The following is a 15108-nucleotide window of genomic DNA, read 5'->3' as shown; positions in this document are numbered from 1 at the left end:
TTTTTTTTTTTTTTAATCCATTCAGCCACTGTATGTCTTCTGATTGAAGAGTTTAGTCCATTTACACTCTATGTTATTGTTGATAAGTAAGAACTTACTTCTACCTTGTTATTATTTGTTTTCAAGTTGTTTTGTATTCGTCTCTTTCTTTACTTCTTCTTGTCTTCTTTTTCAGTCAATGTGATTTTCTTTGCTGATAGAATTTAATTTCTTGCTTTTTATTTTTTTTGGAACCATTTTATATTTTTTGATTTGAAGTTACCATGAGTCTTGCAAATACGTGTTATAACTTATTATTTTTAGCTGATGACAACTAACAGTGTTGACATAAATAAACAAACATAAAAAGAAGAAAGAAAAGAAAACATAGGAATTCCAAGTAGTATATTCCCATTCCCCATGCTTTTCAACTTTTTGTTACTTCTATTTATATCTTACTGGTTCATCATTTAGTCTTTCTACTTAAGATCAGATTAGTCTACATACTATAGTTATAGTTTTATAATATTCTGTGTTTTACTGTATACTTACTGTATCAGTGAATGTTGTACCTTCAGATGGTTTTCTGTTGCTTATTAACATCCTTGTCTTTCTGATTGAAATACTTCCATTAGCATTTCTTATAGGATATGTCTGGTGTTGGTGAAATTTCTCAGCTTTTGTTTGTCTGGGAAAGTATTTCTCCTTTACATTTGAAGGATATTTTCACCAGATACATTATTTTACGGTAGAAGGTTTTTTCCTTCAGCACTTTAAATATGTCATACCACTTTCTCCTGGCCTGTAAGTCTTCCACTGAAAAGTCTGCCACCAGCTGTATTGAAGCTCCATTGTTATGTTATTCGTTTTTTTTTCTCCTGCTTCTTTTAGGATTCTTTCTTTACCCTTGACTTCTATGAGTTGGATTATTACATGGAATTCTATGCCTTCAAGTCCTTGTTTTTAATATATATAGTGACATTTAGAAACATCTTTATCTAATTGTAGGTATTCATAACTCTTATAAAAATGTAACATGACATGATGACATTTTTTTTGCAAGTGTGTAGAGTTTGCAATTTTATGTTTTTGATTATTTTCATGTCCATTTGACCTTCAGAGCAATACTATAAATTAGGTATGGCAGCTAACAGTACTGCCATTTTTAGAAAAGGTTTTGGAAATTCCTTCTTAAAATAATTTTAAAATTTCTTTCCACATTCTTTTTTGTATTATGAACATATGAGCTTCTTTAGATTAAGGGCTATATCTAGATATTCTTTGATAGCCTTCTTAGTACTAGAGAACATGTGTTATGGACTTAATACATACTGTTTAATAGATGCCTAGGAAATCTGGTCTTCTCTCCTAGTGCCAGCCACTTTTCTCATGATATTAGAAACTCACGACTCACACTTACTACTCTGTGTTTTCCTGGCTGGGATTCCTAGAAATTGGCAGTAAGTACACAAAGAAGAAAAAGAATACTGAGTCTTTTGCCACCTGAGAAAGGGAAGATGGGTTAGCTTGTAGGGGAGGATTTCTCACATAAGAGAGTAATTCATTGTAATGAATGGTGGCTTACTTATCCTAATAGTTATGTGGATTCAATTGAGCATTTGAAGGCCACTAATAAATTGAGCTAACTTATTTATTTTTTTATGGTCAACGTACAATGGTAGCCAAAGCCCCAAAATTACTTATTACAAGTTCTTTCTACAAAAGCTTGTGGTCAAGTTAGGGAAACAAAATCCGTTCAGGAGAAAGGTATGAATGCACCTTCAATAGAGTGGAGGAAGAAAATATCAGATTAGGCATGAGTCGTGTAAAGGTGGATAACTCACTCAAAATTTATTAGCAGGAAACACATAACTAAGATAGCTTCAGGGTGAAGTACAGGCTTTCCCAAGTTTATAAATATCTGCATTTTGAAAGCAGAAGAAGAGGAATAGGGAGATGTTGGAAAAGAATATGAATATTGGAGCAAAAGAATTTCGAAATTGAAAAGTGCTTAGATTTTTATGACATTATGCGAAAAAAAGCATGTTTTCTTCTAACAAGAGAAAATGGTCTACAAAGAAGAACATTCATTTTAATTTATCCAAATGAAAATTGTCCCTTTCCTCTTGAAAACACTTTGAACCTATGACTTTATAATACCGTCATACATTGCTTAAGAATGGGGATACCGTCCCAGAAATGTGTCATTAGGCAATTTTGTCATTGGCCCAACATCATAAAGTATTCTTACACAAACCTAGACAATATAGCCTAATATACACCTAGGATATATGGTGCAGTCTATTTTTCCAAGGATACAAACTGGTACAACATGTTGCTGCACGAAACACATAGTCAACTGTGACACAATAGTAAATATTTGTGTATCTAAACATATTTAAACACAGAAAAGGTACAATAAAAATGTTGTATTACAGTCTTATGCAGTCCGTCATTGACAGAGTGTCACATAGTGCATGACTATATATGAAACTACTAATGCCTTTATCATGTATATTCTCTTATGATTTTTAAAGACTTATCCAGTTTAACAACCAAACGATCCTATTCACAGTTCATGCTTCTCATATGTATTATCTTGCCAAAAAATTAGCACTACTAGGTGGATCTGCTATTTTACTATTTAGTATAGTATAGTCTGCTACTTTTTTTTTCAAGAGATATAACCTTATTTACTGAACTTCAAAATAAATTTAACCTCTGTAGATAGCTTCAACACAGCTAAGTGTGATTAAGATGAGGCAGATGGGATGAGATGGAAAAGACTCATCAGATAAAAGCTTACTTCTCACTCACATTTTGCCTTCATCATTTTTCTTTCCATAATAAATCCACAGCACCCCTGCTGCATTCAGTAAGACTTTAAAAAAATACCATATGTTTCTGATAACTCTACTCACCTTCTTAGTACTTTTAACTTATTTTCCTTTTAACCGTTGCTGCAACACTTGAAGTTCATCATTAATACACTATCTAGCTGATGCCTTCTGTATCTATATCATAATTTCAACATCTTAGCTCGTTCTCGATGAAGAACTTTATAAACAAAGCTTTAGATTGTGGAATGCTTTCATCAGGGCCCAAAAGGAAGCTAATTATGAATAATACTTTTTTTTCCTAATATATACATGATATTGCTGGAACCGACAAGAAGACACATGTTATATATATGCCAGCTAAATAGGAATGTGGTTTTGAAAGTTTGTTACCTTTTCCAGGCTGTCTAAAATGACTTCGGCTATTTCTGTAGGTAGGTCACACATTAACCCATTTTACTTTCAGATGTGTAAAAAAATATGCATGAACAAATCCTCTAGGTTATAGATAATGTAACATAACATTTGGAAGATAGTGTATTTCAAATTGATAATGAGAAGATTTCTTTTCAAACAAACTCTTCAACCATCCTATTTCACACTGCTGATAGAAGACAATTTTAGACCAGAGAATATTCAAGTAAGTGAATATGTCTTTTCTTGGCCTCCAATATTTTTCCAGTAAATATTCAGTCCATGAAGAAGTATTTTAAAAACAGCTAGTTATAACTCAGCACTGTGCTAGGTAATGGGAAATATATCTAGGGCACTTAGACTCTACCTGAGAAGACTACTGAATAATTCAAAATGGTATATAACCAAATTGGTGGTGAGTGACACAAACATCATGAATTTTCTAGAGTTTAGCAATTTTTGTTCCCCTCCCCCATTGGAAGGGGAAAAGAAACCAAAGTTCTATGAGCTGTGATGACCTTCCAAAAAGTCACACCTAATTAGGGGTAGGTGAACATCCAGAATCCATTATTTCTTTTCTAAACCATTGTAAAATGTTTATTTCTAAAATCCAAAGAAAGGATATGTAGGTGGTGTCTGAGTTAGTTGGAAATAGAGATATAAAGGAGCAGAGAACTGAAATCGGGTACTTGTATTGATTACTCCAAACTAGAAATGGTACTTTATTTGTGAATACTTTCCAAGTTTTTGTAACTACATGATGCAGGGTATTTGAGAATTAATGCATTTATTATATATGCTGTGTTCATAATTGATGTCATAATGCCCTTGTAGGTTTTCACCTGAATTTGTAAGAAAATGAGTGAGAAACAGGTCTGTTGTTTTTAAAGTGCCTTCTTCACTTATCATCTTACAAATTTATCTCTGTATTTCTGTTTCTCTTAACCTTTGGAAAAATAATCTTACATATCAGTTATCTATGTTCCAAGAAAATTTGTTCTTCTTTATTTTGTCCTTTAGTTTCCAAATGGCATGTTCAGCTTCAGAGTGATCAGATAGTTTACTAATAGTATGCTTATAGTTTCTGATGCTTGGTTTCACATTGTCATATGGCACCACAATCTCAAAATTACTTTCATGTAAAGTGCTCTTCATTGACATACTAAATTTAATAACTAAATACTGGTGCAGATTTAGCATGTTAAATGTTACATGTTTAATTTAACAATTACCTTGAAATATAAAACACTTTCTATTACATGTTATCTTTTTTCAGCCAGAGTTCTGAGTGAACACTCAGATTAGTTTACTTTAAATTGTAACTTAGAGATTGCCATTTACTTAGCATAATACATATATTTTGGATTTATTATTGCCTACTTCATCAAAATATATTCAAAGACCCTCCTTATAACATCTTTCAAGCTCAGTTTTATACCATGTTATTATTAGTAGTATCTAAACTATAAATGTAGACATATCCATAAACATAACATTTGCTGATATCTACGTTATTCTTCATGACAGTGATCTGTAAGCATTTTCTCATGTAATGTTTTATAGACTCATGACTTCATTTAAATGTCTCCAGAAACATTTCTTCATGAATTAGCTAATACGGTGATATCCATTTGATTAATGATTTTTAGCTTTTCGTCAGATATCATGCATATGCATAGTTTTGAAGGCTTGAGGCTAATTTGAAGACCTGGATACAGAACTAGTATTAGGAGAAGATATTTAATCTTTCATGGCTGCCCTAAGCCGTTCATCTGCTGTTGCTCCACATAGCTCAAGTGGACCCTCAATGCTGGCCTTGGTCCTGAACCGGTTTTCTTTTTTTTTAAATTTTACTTTAAGTTCTGGGATACATGCGTAGAATGTGCAGGTTTGTTACATAAGTATATGTGTGCCATGGTGGTTTGCTACATCTATCAACCCATCATCTAAGTTTTAAGCCCCACATGCAATAGCTATTTGTTCTAATGCTCTCCCTCCCCTTGCCCCCACCCCCTGGCAGGCCCCAGTGTGTGTTGTTCCTCTCCCTGAGGCCATGTGTTCTCACTGTTCAACTCCCACTTATGAGTGAGAACATGTGGTGCTTCATTTTCTGTTCCTGTGTTAGTTTGCTGAGAATGTTGGCTTCCAGCTTCGTGTCCATGCAAAGGACATGATCTCATTCCTTTATATGGCTGCATAATATTCCATGGTATATATGTACCTCATTTTCTTTATCGAGTTTATCATTGATGGGCATTTGGATTGGTTTCAGGTCTTTGCTATTGTAAATAGTGCGGCAATAAATATATGTGTGCATGGACATTTATAGTAGAATTATTTATAATCCTTTGGCTATATACCCAGTAATGGGATTGCTGGGTGAATGGTATTTCGGGTTCTAGATCCATGAGGAATTGCCATACTGTCTTCCACAATGGTTGAACTCATTTACACTCCCACCAACAGTGTTGAAACGTTCCTATTTCTCCACAGCCTTGCCAGCATCTGTTGTTTCTTGACTTTTTAATAATTGCCATTCTGACTGGCATGAGGTGGTATATCATTGTGTTTTTGATTTGCATTTTTCTAATGATCAGTGATGCTCAGCTTTTTTTCATATGTTTTTTGATCACATAAATGTCTTCTTTTGGGATGTGTCTGTTCATCTCCTTTACTTACGTTTTGATGGGGTTGTTTTTTTTCTTGTAAATTTGTTTGAGTTCCTTGTAGATTCTAGATATTAAGACTTTTGTCAGATGGATAGATTGCAAAAATTTTCTCCCATTCTGTAGGTTACCTGGGCACTCTGATGCTAGTTTCTTTAGTTGTGCAGAAGCTCTTTAGTTTAATTAGATCCGATTGGTTAATTTTGGCTTTTGTTGCAATTGCTTTTGACGTTTTTGTAATGAAATCTTTGCCCCATGCCTATGTTTTGAATGGTATTGCCTACGTTTTCTTCTAGGGTTTTTATGGTTTTGGGTTTTACATTTAAGTGTTTAATCCATCTTGAGTTAATTTTGTATAAGGTGTAAGAAAAAGATCAAGTTTCCATTTTCTGCATCTGGCTAGTCAGTTTTTCCAGCACCACTTATTAAATAGGGAATCCTTTCCTCATTGCTTGTTTTTGTCAGGTTATTCAAAGATCAGATGGTTGTAGAAGTGTGGTGCTATTTCTGAGGTCTCTGTTCTAAATTGGTCTAAATGTCTGCTTTGGTACCAGTGCCATGCTGTTTTGGTTATTGTAGACATGTAGCATAGTTTGAAGTCAGGTAGCATGATGCCTCCAGCTTTGTTCTTTTTGCTTAGGATTGTCTTGGCTATATAGGCTCTTTTTTGGTTCCATATGAAATTTAAAGTAGTTTTTTCTAATTCTGTGAAGAATGTCAATGGTAATTTGATGGGAGTAGCATTGAATCTATAAATTACTTTGGGCAGTATGGCCATTTTTACAATATTGATTCTTCCTATCCATGAAGATGGAATGTTTTTTCATTTATTTGTGTCCTGTCTTATTTCCTTGAGCAGCGGTTTGTAGTTCTTCTTGAAGAGGTCCTTTACATCGCTTGTTTTCCGTACTGCTCAGTATTTTATTCTCTTTGTAGCAATTGTGAATGACAGCTCATTCATGATTTAACTCTCTTCTTGTCTATTGTTGGTGTTTAGGAATGCTTGTGATTTTTGCATATTGATTTTGTATCCCGAGACTGTGCTGAAGTTGCTTATCAGCTTAAGGAGTTTTAGGGCCAAGATGATGGGGTTTTCTAAATAAAGAATCATGTCATCTGCAAACAGAGACAGTTTGACTTCCTCTCTTCCTATTCTAATACACTTTATTATTTTTCTTGCCTGAATGTCCTGGCCAGGACTTCCAATACCATGTTGAATAGGAGTGGTGAGAGGGGACATCCTTATTTTGTGCCTGTTTTCAAAGGAAATGCTTCCAGCTTCTGTCCATTCAGTATGATATTGGCTGTGGGTTTGTCATAAATAGCTCTTATTACTTTGAGCTACGTTTCATCAATATCCAGTTTATTTAAAGTTTTTAACAGGATGTTGAATTTTATCAAAGGTATTTTCTGTATCTATTGACATAATCGTGGTTTTTGTTACTGGTTTTTTTATGTGATGGATTACGTTTATTGATTTGAGTATGTTGAACCAGCCTTGCATCCCAGGGATGAAGCCCACTTGATCATGGTAGATAAGTTTTTTGATGTGCTGCTGGGTTTGATTTGCCAGTACTTTATAGAGAATGTTCACATTGATGTTCATCAGGGATACTGGTCTGAAGATTTTTGTTGTTGTTGTGTCTCTGCCAGGTTTTGGTATCAGGATGATGCTGACCTCATAAAATGAGGTAGGGAAAACTCTCTCTTTCTCTATTGTTCAGAATAGTTTTAGAAGGAATGGTAGCAGCTCCTCTTTGTACTTCTGATAGAATTCAGTTGTGAATCCCTTTGGTCCTGGGCTTTTTTTGGTTGGTAAGCTATTAATTACTGCCTTAATTTCAAAACTTGTTACTGGTCTATTCAGAGATTCAACTTCTTTCTGGTTTAGTCTTGGGAGGGTGTATGTGTCCAGGAATTAATCTATTTCTTCTAGATTTTCTAGTTTATTTACATAGAGTTTTTTGTAGTATTCTCTGATGTAGTGTCTATTTCTGTGGGATCAGTGGTAATAGCCCCTTTATCAGTTTTTATTGTGTCTATTTAATTCTTCTCTCTTTTCTTCTTTATTAGTCTAGCTAATGGTCTATCTATTTTGTTATTTTTTTTTTTTTCAAAAACCCAGCTTCTGGGTTCATTAATTTTTGAAGGGATTTTTGGGTATCCATCTCCAGTTCTGCTCTGATCTTGATTATTTCTTGTCTTCTGCTAACCTTTGGATTTGCTTGCTCTTGCTTCTCTAGTTCTTTTAATTGTATGTCAATGTGAGATCTTTCTAGCTTTCTGATGTGGGCATTTGGTACTATAAATTTTTCTCTTAACAGTGCTTTAGCTGTGTCTCAGAGATTTTGGTACATTGTCTCTTTGTTTTCATTGGTTTCAAGAACTTCTTTTTTTTCTTTTCTTTTTTTTTTAAGGTGTGCACTTTATTCAACTGGTCTCAAGTCAGTGTACAGGTAAGCCCTGGCTGCCTCCACCTACTCTCAGGGAGACCAAAAGCCTTCATACATCTCAAGTTGAGGGACAAAAAAAGGGTAGCCAGAGAGGCTAAAATCTTTTAAAATAAAACAAAATAAAGTATTAAGGCAAAATTTAAATTTTTTTTCATTACATAATTTACAACAAAAGCAGTGCTGTTACCTCCCCTGTGTGGACTCAGGAGAGGACTGGTCCATTCTCCTTAGAGAGAAGTGGGGTGGCTTTTGGAAGGGCAAGGGACTTCCTGTAACAATGGCATCTTACGATATTTGGAATGACTTAAAAAAAGAAACAACATACACAATCAAGTCCTCGACCACATTATAGAGCTTTGGGGGATGCTAGCTCCAACCGACTGCTGTCACCTTCACCATTCCAGTTTTTAAATCCTGAGTCAAGCCAAAAAAAAAAAAAACGACGAAACAAAAAAACAAATAAAGCCATAAAGCCATGCCAACCTCATCTTGTTTTCTGGGCAAGTTAAGTTTTTTCAAGAAAGGGTGTAATGCAACTAAGTCACAGTCCACCTAGAAGCATTTGCAGTGGACATGGAGGGGCCGGAGTCCTCATGCTCCTGCTTGCTGATCCACATCTGCTGGAAGGTGGACAGTGAGGCCAGGATGGAGCCACCGATCCACATGGAGTACTTGCGCTCGGGAGGAGCAATGATCTCGATCTTCATCGTGCTGGGTGCCAGGGCGGTGATCTCCTTCTGCATCCTGTCAGTGATGCCAGGGTACATGGTGGTACCGCCAGACAGCACTGTGTTGGCATACAGGTCTTTGCGGATGTCCACGTCACATTTCATGATGGAGTTAAAGGTAGTTTCTTGGATGCCACAAGATTCCATGCCCAGGAAAGAAGGCTGGAAGAGCGCCTCAGGGCAGCGGAACCGTTCTTTGCCGATGGTGATGACCTGACCATCAGGCAGCTCACAGCTCTTCTCCCGGAAGAGCTGGAGGCCGCCGTGGCCATCTCCTGCCCGAAGTCCAGGGTTACATAGCACAGCTTCTCCTTGATGTCATGCACGATTTCCCGCTCAGCTGTGGTGGTGAAGCTGTAGCCGCGCTCGGTAAGGATCTTCATGAGGTAGTCAGGTCCTGGCCAGCCAGGTCCAGACGCAGAATGGCGTGGGGGAGGGCATACCCCTCATAGATGGGCACAGTGTGGGTGACCCCGTCACCAGAGTCCATCACGATGCCAGTGGTATGGCCAGAGGCGTACAAGGAAAGCACGGCCTGGATGGCCACATACATGGCTGGGGTGTTGAAGGTCTCAAACATGATCTGGGTCATATTCTCACGATTGGCCTTGGGGTTCAGGGGGGCCTCAGTAAGCAGCACTGGGTGCTCCTCAGGAGCCACACGCAGCTCGTTGTAGAAAGTGTGGTGCCAGATCTTCTCCATGTCGTCCCAGTTGGTGACAATGCCGTGCTCGATGGGGTACTTCAGGGTCAGGATGCCTCTCTTGCTCTGGGCCTCGTCACCCACGTAGGAGTCCTTCTGACCCATGCCCACCATCACTCCCTGGTGCCAGGGGCGCCCCACGATGGAGGGGAAGACTGCCCAGGGAGCATCGTCGCTGCGAAGCCGACCTTGCACATGCCGGAGCTGTTGTCCACAACGAGTGCAGCCACATCATCATCCATGGTGAGGCGGCGGCGGGTGTGGACGGGCGACGGAACGGCAAGGGCAAAGGTCTGTGCTCGCGGAGCGGACGGGGTCTTGGCCGCAAAGAACTTCTTTATTTCTGCCTTAATTTCATTATTTACCCAGGAGTCTTTCAGCAGCAGGTTGTTCAATTTCCAGTGGTGTGGTTTTGAGTGAGTTTCTGAATCCTGAGTCTAATTTGATTGCAGTGTTCGGAGAGACTTTTTTTTTTTTAATGATTTCTGTTCTTTTGAATTTGCTGAAGAGTGTTTTACTTCCAATTATGTGGTCAGTTTTAGGATAAGTGCCATGTGGCGCTGAGAAGAATGTATATTCTGTTGATTTGGGGTCGAGAGTTCTGTAGATGTCTAATAGGTCCACTTGATCCAGAACTGAGTTCAAGTCCTGAATGTCCTTGCTAATTTTCTGTCTCCTTTATCTGTCTAGTATTGACAGTGGGGTGTTAAAGTCTCCCACTATTATTATATGAAAGTCTAAGTCTCTTTGTAGGTCTCTAAAAATTAGTTTTATATATCTGGGTACTCTTATATTGGGTTCATATATATTTAAGATAGCTCTTCTTGTTGAATTGATCCCTATACTATTATGTAATGCCCTGCTTTGTCTTTCTTGATCTTTGTTGGTTTAAAGTCTGTTTGTCAGAGACTTGGATTGCCACCCCTGATTTTTTTTTTTTTTGACTTTCCATTTGCTTGGTAAATTTTCCTCCATCCCTTTATTTTGAGCCTATATGTGTCTTTGCACATGAGATGGATCTCCTGAGTACGGCACAATGATGAGTCTTGACTCTTTAACCAATTTGCTAGTATGCGTTTTTTAATTGGGGCATTTATCCCATTTACATTTAAGGTTAATATTGTTACATGTGAATTTGATCCTGTCATCATGATGCTAGTTGGTTATTTTGCACACTGTCGATGCAGTTTCTTCATAGTATTATTGATCTTTACATTTTGGTGTGTTTTTGCAGTGTCTGGTACTTGTTTTTTCTTTCCATATTAAGTGTTCCCTTCAGGAGCTCTTGCAAGGCAGGCCTGGTGGTGGTGAAATGCCTCAGCATTTGCTTGTCGGGAAAGGATCCTATTTCTCCTTTTCTTATGAAGCTCAGTTTGGCTGAACATGAAATTCTAGGTTGAAAATTCTTTTCTTTAAAATGTTGACTATTGCACCCCACCCTCTTCTGGCTTGTAGGGTTTCTCCCCGTCTCTTTCAGGTACTCCAATCAATCATAAGTTTGGTCTTTTCACATAGTCCCATAGTTTTTGGAAGTTTTTCATGCTCCTTTTCATTCTTTTGTCTCTAATCTTGTCTGCATGCTTTCTTTCAGCAAGATGGTCTTCAAACTCTGATGCCCTTTTTTCTATTTCTATTTTCATTTGATTTGGTTACTGATACTTGTGTATGCTTCACGAAGTTCTCATGCTGTGTTTTTTTAGCTCCATCAGGTCATTTATGTTCCTCTCTGAGCTGGTTATTCTAGCTAGCAGCTCCTGTAACCTTTTATCAAACTTCTTAGCTTCTTTGCATTGGGTTAGAACACGCTCCTTTAGCTCAGCAGAGTTTGTTGTTACCCACCTTCTGAAGCCTACTTCTGTCAATTCGTCCATCTCATCTTCCATCCAGTTCTGTGACCTTGCTGGAGAGGTGTCGTGATCATTTGGAGAAGAAGAGGCCTTCTGGTTTTTGGAATTTTCAGTGTTTTTATCTACCTTTGATCTTTGAGGCTAATGACCTTTGGATGGGGTTTTTGGGGGATTTTTTGTTGTTGGAGTTGATGTTGTTGTTATTGCTTTCTATTAGTTTTTCTTCTCTAACAGTCAGGCTCCTCTTCTTCAGGTCTGCTGCAGTTTGCTGGGGGTCCATGTTAGACCCTGTTCACCTAGATATCACCAGCAGTGGTGGCAGAACACCAAAGATTGCTGCCTGCTCCTTCCTCTGGAAGCTTCATCCCAGAGGGGCACTGTCCTGATATCATCTGGAGCTCTCCTGTATGAGGTGTCTGTTGAGCCCTGTTGGGAGGTCTTTCTCAGTTATGAGGCATGGGGTCAGGGACCCACCTGAGGAGGCAGTCTTTCCCTTAGCAGAGCTAGTATGCTGTGCTGGGAGAATTCCCCTTCTGAATCAGCTGCCCTCTTCAAAGCTGGCATGTAGAAAAGATTGTCTGCTAAACCCGAGACCACAGCCACTTTCCTCCCAGGTGCTCTGCTCTGTCCCAGGGAGATGAGAGTTCTGTCTGTATGCCCCTAACTGGAGCTGCTGGATTTCCTGCAGAGATGCTCTACCTCGTGAGGAGGCATCTAGAGAAGCAGTCTGGCCATGGCCATTTAGCTGCACTCTGGTGAATTCCACCTAGTCCAAACCTCCCGGTCTCCTTAGTACTGTCGGGGGAAAACTACCTACTAAAGCCACAGTAATGGTGGTCACCCCTCCCTGCTCCAGACGTGGTCATCCCAGGCAGATTTCAGACTTCTGGGCTGACAGTAGGAATTTCAAGCCAAGTGGTTCTTAGCTTGCCGGGCTCCATGAGAGTGGGACCTGGTGAGTGAGACTGCTTGGCTCCCTGGATTCGGCTCCCTTTCTTGGGGAGTGGATGGTTTTCCTGTCTCACTGGAGTTCCAGGTGCCACTGGAGTATGTAAAAACTCCTGCAGCTCAGTGTCTGCCCAAACAGCCACCCACTTTTGTGCCTGAAACCCGGGGCACTGCTGGTATGGGCTCACAAGGGAATCTCCCGACCTGAGGATTACAAAAATCTGTGGGAAAAGCGTAGTACTTCCGGTGGGTAGCACACCCCCTCACTGCTTCCTTTGATTGCGGGAGAAAGGTTCCCCTGCTTTGTACACTTCCCGGGTGTAGATATGCCCCACCCTGCTTCAGCTCATTCCACATGGGCTGTACCCACTGCCTAGCCAGTCCCAATGAGATGATCTGGGTACCTCAGTTGGAAATGCAGAAATCACCCACCTCCTGCGTTGGTCTCACTAGGAGCTGCAGACGGGAGCTGTGTCTGTTCAGCCACTTTGGCCCCTCCTTCCTGAACCACTTTTCTAAAACCATCGTGTACCACTTCACTATTCCCCCAGCTTCTAACCTTGTATTTACCCTTTACGATACTGGTTTTTCTTCCCTTCTCATCCTTTGTTTCCTTCCCTAAGTGCACTTTAAATTCTTCCATGAAGATCCTGTCCAATTCAATAAGATATTGTTCGCTGTAGGTAGTACTCCAGTAGGTTTACCCTACACAGAAAGAGGAAGAGAATGGGACTCATCTAATGTAAAATTTAAAACCTGAAATATAATTGTGGTATCACTTTAATACCACTTAGTGAGATATTGAAATTGTTCTTTTCCTTTTTCCTCTGCTGTTGGATTCTTCACGCAAAGAAAAATAATCCAGTCATGTCAAATGTTGTATGTAATACTGAAATTTTACTGTATTTGTATGAAACTTGGCATTTGGAGTCAGTGGTTTTCCTGTGTAGGTTGCTGAAGTTTCCTGAAGGTAGTGAGTTATGACATTTTCTACATATTCTATCATTCCCAGAAAACTAATTGATAAATAAAAATGCTTAGTAAGTGTCATTGTCCTTATTTGTTGGTACAACTTGATGAAAAAGAAAGAAAATTATTTTCCAAATAGTTCTGACAATACCTTGCAACGAAGCTAAGAAAAGAGGCTTTCCAAATGCCAAAATAATGCTCAAGGATCCTAACTTAGCTGAAGAGCATGGCCCAACTGAAGAACATACTCAATAGTCATTGTAATTGGTTTATTTTCTCCTCAGATGCTGCACATCTACACTAATAATGCAAGAATATTACTACTCAGCTTAAAGTGTCTCTAAACTTCACATGATTGAATACCCTTTCAGTAATAACAGTCAAGTTTTTAAAAAATGCAGTGAGCCATGTTGGCATGTCATGATCCAAACTTAACTTATTTTTGAAGGTTCTTTTAGTGACTCAGATTCTATGAAATCAGAAGAAATCGGAGTGTTGGTAAAACTAAAAAGAAAAATTAAATACTTTAAGTTTGTGCCTTGATTAGGTATTTTCATTTATTTTTGAGGGGAAACAAATACAAGTTAAGCCAAAATATTACTTCTTAGAAACAACCATGAAAATCCAATGCTTTATTAATATTTGAAAAGAAAACTGGAATCCTAAAAAATTTTAGGCAGGTAAAAGTGGACAAGTTGTTTTCTAAAAAGCTGAACATCATGTACTCCACACTCCTTCTAAAAACCCAACTCTCATCTCTCTCTCGGGTGCTCTGCTGCTGTTTGAGGTTTCAGGTACTCTTGTAAACATGTACTTGTATGTTTTGCCCTCAAACCCTTCAAATCTCATTACTAGTCTCTTCTTGCACGAACACCGCAGTCTAACTTTTCTCCTGTTTCCTTCATAGTGTCTTCTTATCTAAAAATGAACTTTTTTCTTCCTTCAGATAAGTACTAGTACTGAGAAGGATTCAATTGTTTATCTTACACCACTGGGTTCCACCAACATCTTTTTGACTTCACCACAAATTTCCCTTTTTCTTTTCGATAAAACACAGCAATGGAGCACTCATTACAGACCTGTGTAGATAGCAGTTACAATATTATCATTTTTAAAAAGAATAGAAAATGACATAAAATCGATGTGGTACATTGGCTTAAAATAGCATGAAATCACTTGGATTCGTACATGGTTTATTTCATACTATGTGTTCCTAATGGCTCCCATTTGAGTACTAGTTGAGCCTCCCATTTTATTTTGTTCTTATTAATATTTAGCATGTGTTGACTGAATAAAATGATACTTTTTAAGCACTAAGAAGAATACTCCTCCAGCAGTTAGGTTTGATGATACATTCCTAAATTGCCCAATTGTAAAAACAGATTGACAAAAAGAGTATTATACTGTAAGATGAAAAACAAACCTATAGACCTATAAAGTGAGTTACAAGATAAGATTTCTGCATTCCCAAAGGCAAATGATGCTAGGGAATTTTTCTCAGATCGAAATTATCCTTAAATAATTCACATTACCTGCTTTTAGGGGACTGCAGCTCGACTATAAA

General features: G+C 38.2%; 1 pseudogene across 1 annotated transcript; it reads right to left on the bottom strand.

The window, feature by feature from the left end:
* Positions 1-8300: 8300 nt before the first annotated feature.
* LOC108286175 lies at positions 8301-10037 on the bottom strand (annotated as a pseudogene). The gene has a single exon (XR_001817841.2). The product of XR_001817841.2 is annotated as an actin, cytoplasmic 1-like (transcript).
* Positions 10038-15108: the final 5071 nt, after the last annotated feature.

The sequence above is a fragment of the Cebus imitator genome, unplaced genomic scaffold (assembly GCF_001604975.1).
Source record: "Cebus imitator isolate Cc_AM_T3 unplaced genomic scaffold, Cebus_imitator-1.0 Scaffold315, whole genome shotgun sequence".
Classification (NCBI taxonomy): Eukaryota; Metazoa; Chordata; class Mammalia; order Primates; family Cebidae; genus Cebus; species Cebus imitator.
Note: the sequence above shows the minus strand (reverse complement) of the source record. Positions and strands in the feature narration are given on the sequence as shown.